Genomic DNA, 6137 nt, shown 5'->3' with positions numbered 1-6137 from the left:
ATTTGGCTGACATCAAAGACTGAAACAATACTAATATCATGAACTTTAATCATACTTTGACTCTGGAATGGGGTCCATTTCTGTCATGGTATTAGAAACCCAAAAGATTTGGAGAAATTAAAATAAGGAACTACTAGGGTCTGAATTGAGAGATGAAAAGCCAACAAGCAAAGGAGAGTTGTAGTGCTGAAATTGAATTCATCCTCATGTCCTGATAAGTACCTTCCTGAAGTGGACCCTGTTTTTCACAAAATCTCAGCAAGGCGACACTGATATATAGACTGAATTTATGTAGTATATATCATGGACAGAAATAGGTCAAAAACTAAAAAAAGATAGCTGGGTGCACAAGACTCAGGATAAAAAAGTGCCCAATCCTGGTAGATGCACTGGTGCCAGGAATGGAAAAAATGACAGTGAAGAGTCCTCAAGTCACAGAAACATTCCTACAATGGGGCTAGGCAAGGCTCGGGGAGGATGGGCCCCTGTTGTAGAAGGAAGTAGCAATCCACAAAAATCACAAAAACTGATAGGCCAAAGAAGAGCCATAAAGACAGTAGAGTGGACTATTGAGGATAAGAATGAAATTATATATTGTTACTATTATGCAAAAAGCCCAGAATTTCCAGACACAAGATATACAAAAAAATTAAGAGATGCATTTGAAGAAAAAAAATACTTCCACAAGAAAAACTCTCAGAAGCTTCAAATAAAAATTTGTGGTCATTAATACTACAAATTTTTGAAAAACAGTATATAGACCAAGAAACTTTGATCTGTTTGGAAAAAGAAGCATCTGAGGAAGTGAGAAAATATAAACAACAAAACCTAGATATTTTTGAAAAGTATAAAAAAGAAATATGAACATGGAAAAGAAAGAGAGATTTGGCATGGTGCAATATTTATGCAAAGGCGAAAGCCAATTTAATCAACATAAAGAAGGCAGCCCCAAAGATATTCAAAGAGAAATACAGGCAAAGGCATCCAGACATTGAAAATTTCACAATAAAAAAATATCACAAAGATGGAATGTACAAAGAAGATTAGTAGAGTAGAAGTTAAAAAAATAAAAGTTGAAGTTATGGAGTGCATGCAAAGTGAATGGTTTAATGTAAAAGGTCTAACATAGGTTACATCACAGCATGATGGAACAAGTCCCCAAAGTAAAGAGAAACAGGAAGATTGGGAGACATCTGAAGAAGAAATATGGACATGAGAAAGAAAAAGAGATTTAATATGGTGTAATATCTATGCAAAGGAGAAAGCAAAACTAATTAATACAAAAGAGCAGCACCAAGGATATCTGAAGAAAGACACAGGCAAAGGAATCCGGACATGAAAAACTTTACAATACAAAAAATAAGAAGACAAAGAGGAAAAGTAGAAAAGGAGATTAGTAATGGAGTAGTTAAATAAATAGAAAATGAGGTTATGGAGTACGTCCAAAGTAAAGGATTCAGTGTAGAAAATCTAATTCAGAAAGCACCACAAAAGGCTAGAGCAATGGAAATCCAAATTAAGGGGAAACCAGTGGAATGGGAAGCAATTGGTCAGCTGCCATATGAAGATATTTTGGAGCCTTCCACAGAAAATGATTATAAACATTCAGTTGAAGCTGGACAGCAAGGGAAGGAACAGGAAACTGTGGAAACTCTGACGCTGTTACTGTTGAGGAGTGATAGGCCAGTGAGTTCTCATATGACAGAGCAACGGATGGCACAGGATGAAATTAAAGAGAATGTGCCACAGGAAGATGCAATAGAACTTTCTATAGAATGCCTGCAGGAAATGGAAAACAAAAAAATGTGCCCTCAGTTTAGAAGAATACGAGTTAAAAGAATAGTTACTTGACGTAATAGAGATAGATAGACATGTTAAGATCAATGAAAGAAATGGACTGCAGAAGGTCAATGAAACCCAAAAAGGTAAAAGTTCGATAAAACAAATGAACACAGCAATTAGGATTGTCAATGGAGATCCATGCAATATAACAGAAGTAAACATGATATATTACTGTGCAGCTAAATTAATAACTGATAAACTTCTACTACAGGAACACAGGGTGGGGAGGAAGAGAAGAGGAGAAATCGAATACCATCATGGAAGTATCAAACAGAGAAAATTATAAAGCAACTAAGACAAGAAGTGTCACTGTTTGAAGAGTATAGAAGAGGGAACAGATCAACGAAAATACTCAGAAAGATAGACGTGATAAAAGCAATGCACAGTATTAGAACAGACCAGGATCTATCATTCACTACTGCAAATAAACTAAAAATCTCAGCACAGGCGGAAAAACGTAGAAGATACACTGATAAAAATAAAGGAAAAGTATAAAATAAGCAATTTATTGATGACCCAAAATGTTTTATAGAGAATTGGGAAACAAGGTAAAAGGAATTGAAAGACCACCAAAAAAGAAGAAATAGATACATTTTAGAGAAGCATCTACTAAAATCCTCTGGAACATAACAAAGATGCTAAATGGATAGAAGAAGTAAAAGAAAGAATAAAAAGGTTCAAGGTATGAAATGGGATAAAGTGACAGCCAGACAGACTGAAACAAAGTTAAGAAAAGCCTCTAATTGGAAAACCCCAGGCCCAGATGCGATACCTAACTCCTGGTTAAAAGTATTACATTTTTGCATTAAGATTTAACATGAGTAAGAATTATTCATATGCGCACCATGAACAGACACCATCCTGGCTAACAACACGAAAACAGTGTTCTTACTTAAGAGTGAACCTGCAAGCTACTCTAAAAATTATAGACCAATAACTTGCCTTCTGATGACATATAAACTATACACTGGAACTGATGCTGACAGAGTTTATAGCGATTTAGAAGAAAACTAATTTATGGCAATAGAACAAATGGGCAATAAAAAAGTCATATGGAACAAAGGATCATTTATTGTTAAATAAAGTCATAGTGGAGAACTGTAAAAAGGGGAAGAATTTAATTATGGCATGGACTTGACTACAGAAAAGCAGTTGATAGTATCCCACATTCATGGATAAAAGAGTGCTTAAAAATGTATAAGATGCACCCAGGGTTGCCAGATTTCCAACCAGCCAGGTAGGGACGACAAAAAAAGTCTTTCATGGCAAGTGAAGAGCAAAAAAAAAAAAAAAAAAAAGGTCTTTAATGCGGAACAGAGTTCCACATTAAAAAACAGTAGCTCTGCACTAAACACGGAGCTTCTAGTGTTTAATGCATTGCAATTCTGCATTCAACACAAGTAGCTCTGTGTTTAGCAATTTTTGATTGGCCCATATACCAGCATACGGGCCAATCAAAAATCGCTAAACACGGAGCTTCTCGTGTTTAATGCGGAACATTGCAGTTACGCATTCAACAGAAGTAGCTCCGTGTTTAGCGATTTTTGATTAGCCCATATACCGGCATATGGGCCAATCAAAAATCGTTAAACACGGAGCTACTTCTGTTTAATGCAGAACACAAGAAGCTCCGTGTTTAGCGATTTTTGATTGGCCTGTATGCCAGGTATACAGGCCAATCAAAAAAAAAAAAAAAACAAACCGGAGGCTGGCTGGGATTTAAACCAGCAGGGTGGGACTCGGGATCAGGCTGCTGATCTCGGGACAGTCCCGCCCAAATAGGGACGTCTGGCAACCCTGGATGCACCCTACAATGATCACCTCTATTACAGTGACCATGAAACAGTGGTAGACCACTTTGCAATTAAACCATGATAAAGAAACTATTATTCCAGGGATAAAAATTCAAAGGGGGTTATTCAAGGGTGACTCTCTGTCACTGCTGTTATTCTGCCTTGCCCTTAAGCCATTAAGCTGTCTTCTTAGCAGCTTAGGCCATGGCTATAATTTGGCTCCTTGAAAAAATCAAAGTGTAAAGACTTCTCATCTTCTCTTTGTCGATGATTTGAACTATATAGCACATCAGATGTGTAACTGAAAGTACAACTGCAAGTTGTCTAAACTTTTTCAGATGATATAAGAATGTCATTTGGTCTTGATAATTGTGCAAAAGCAACCTTTAAAGCAGAACAACTGCAGCACCAAGAAAACATAAGCTTGGGGCAAGAATGTGATATAAAAGAACTTGAGCAAGAAGGAGCATATAAATATGTGGGAATTGATGAAGGATCAATAATAAAACATGAACAAATGCAAATATAACTTAGTAAGGGGTACTTTAAAATACTTAAATTAATCCTGAAAACAGTGTTGACATCTAACAAGAAAATCCAAACTATAAACCAATTTGCTCTTCCTGTCCTAACTTACAGTTTTGGAGTGATTGACTGACCCGAAAACATGTTGGATAGATTAGACAGGAAAACAAGAAGGATGCTTCATGCTCACAAATGATTTATAAAAATCAGTGCATACCAAGATTATATATTCCCCATTCTGAAGGAGGGATGGGCCTCCTTGAAATTGAGTACATTTATAGATCTGCAGTTGTGGGACTCCACACATATCTGCTGACCTCACAAGGCTTCAATGTAGTGAAAATGTTGAAACACGAGGAGAACAAATCTAAGATTTTTACTCACTCTTTTATCCATGAATGTGGGATTCTATCAAATACTTTTTTTGTAGTCAATCCATGCCATGCTTACATTCTTCCCCTTTTTACAGTTCTCTACTATGACATTATTTAACAACAAAATATCCTTTATTCCATATGACTTTATTTTATTGCCGTTTTGTTCTACTGCCATAATTGAGTTTTCATCTAAATGACTACAAACACTGTCACCATCAATTCCCATGTATAGTTTATACTTCGTCAGAAGGCAAGTTATTGGTCTATAATTTTAGGGTAGCTTGCAGGTTCACTCTTAAGTTGGAGCATTGTTTTCCTGTTGTTAACCAGGTTGGTGACTGTTCAGGGTGCACATATAACTAGTTCTTACTCACGGCTAAATCTTTCTGCAAACTTTCAGCCAAAAGTTAGGTACTGCATCTAGGCCTGGAGTTTTCCAATTAGAGGCTTTTCTTAAGTTTCTTTCAATCTCTCTGGTTGTTACTTCATCTCATTTCATATTCTGTGCCTTTAAACCTCTTATTCTTTCTTTAACTTCTTCTAGCCATTTAGTATCTTTGTTATGTTCCACAGGATCTTCATAGATAGTTCTCAAAAATGTATCTATTTCTTCTTTTTTTGGTGGTCTTTCAGTTCCTTTTATCTTATTTCCCAAATCTCTATAAAACTTTTTTGGGTCATCAATAAATTGCTTATTTTGTACTTTTCCTTTTTATTTATCTTAGTATCTCCTAAGTGTTTCTGCCTGTGCTGACATTTTTAGTTTGTTATTTGCGATAGTGCATGATAGATCCTGGTTTGTTCTAATACTGGGCATTGTTTTTATCACATCTATCTTTCTTAATAGTTTTGATCTGTTCCCTCTTCTATTGTCTATAGTCTTCTAACAGTGACACTTCTTGTCTTAATTGCTTTATAGTTTTCTCTATTCGATATTTCCATGATGGTATCTAATTTCTCCCCTATCTTTCCCTCACTACCCTGTGTTCTTGTGGTACAACTTTATCAGTTATTAATTTAGCTGCACAGTAATATATCCTGTATACTTCTGTTATATCGCATGGATCTCTTTGAACAGTCCTAATTACTGTGTTCATTTGTTTTATCAGGTTTCTGACTTTTTGGGTTTTATTAACCTTCTGCAGTCTATTTCTTTCATTGAGCTTGATATATTTGCCTATTAAATCAAGCAACTCTTCTCTTAGCTCATTTTCTTCCAAACTGAGGGCACATCCGTTGTTTTCCACTTCCTGTGGGCATTCTATAGAAGGTTCTATAGCATCTTCCTGTGGCACATTCTCTTCAATTTTATCCTGTGCCTTCCATTGTTCTATCATATGGGAACTCACTGGCCTATCACTCCTCAACATTGACTGCATCAGAGCTTCCACAGTTTCCTGTTCCTTCCTTTGCTGTCTAGCTTGAAGTGAACACTTATATTAAAAGTTTAACAATGAACTAAAGGCATGCAACTGGTCTGCCCTAAAAAACTCCTCCTAGATGAAGCTGTCACTTCCTTCATCATCATATTCCTGGCTATTCTTGACCTTCATGCCCCTAGTCGGACTAGTTGAACCAAGGTCAATGCTGCACCTTGGCT

Source organism: Protopterus annectens, chromosome 1.part1, assembly GCF_019279795.1.
Source record: "Protopterus annectens isolate FY-2018-M chromosome 1.part1, PAN1.0, whole genome shotgun sequence".
Lineage (NCBI taxonomy): Eukaryota > Metazoa > Chordata > Ceratodontiformes > Protopteridae > Protopterus > Protopterus annectens.
The sequence above is the reverse complement of the archived record's forward strand: the minus strand, read 5'-3'. Positions refer to the sequence as shown.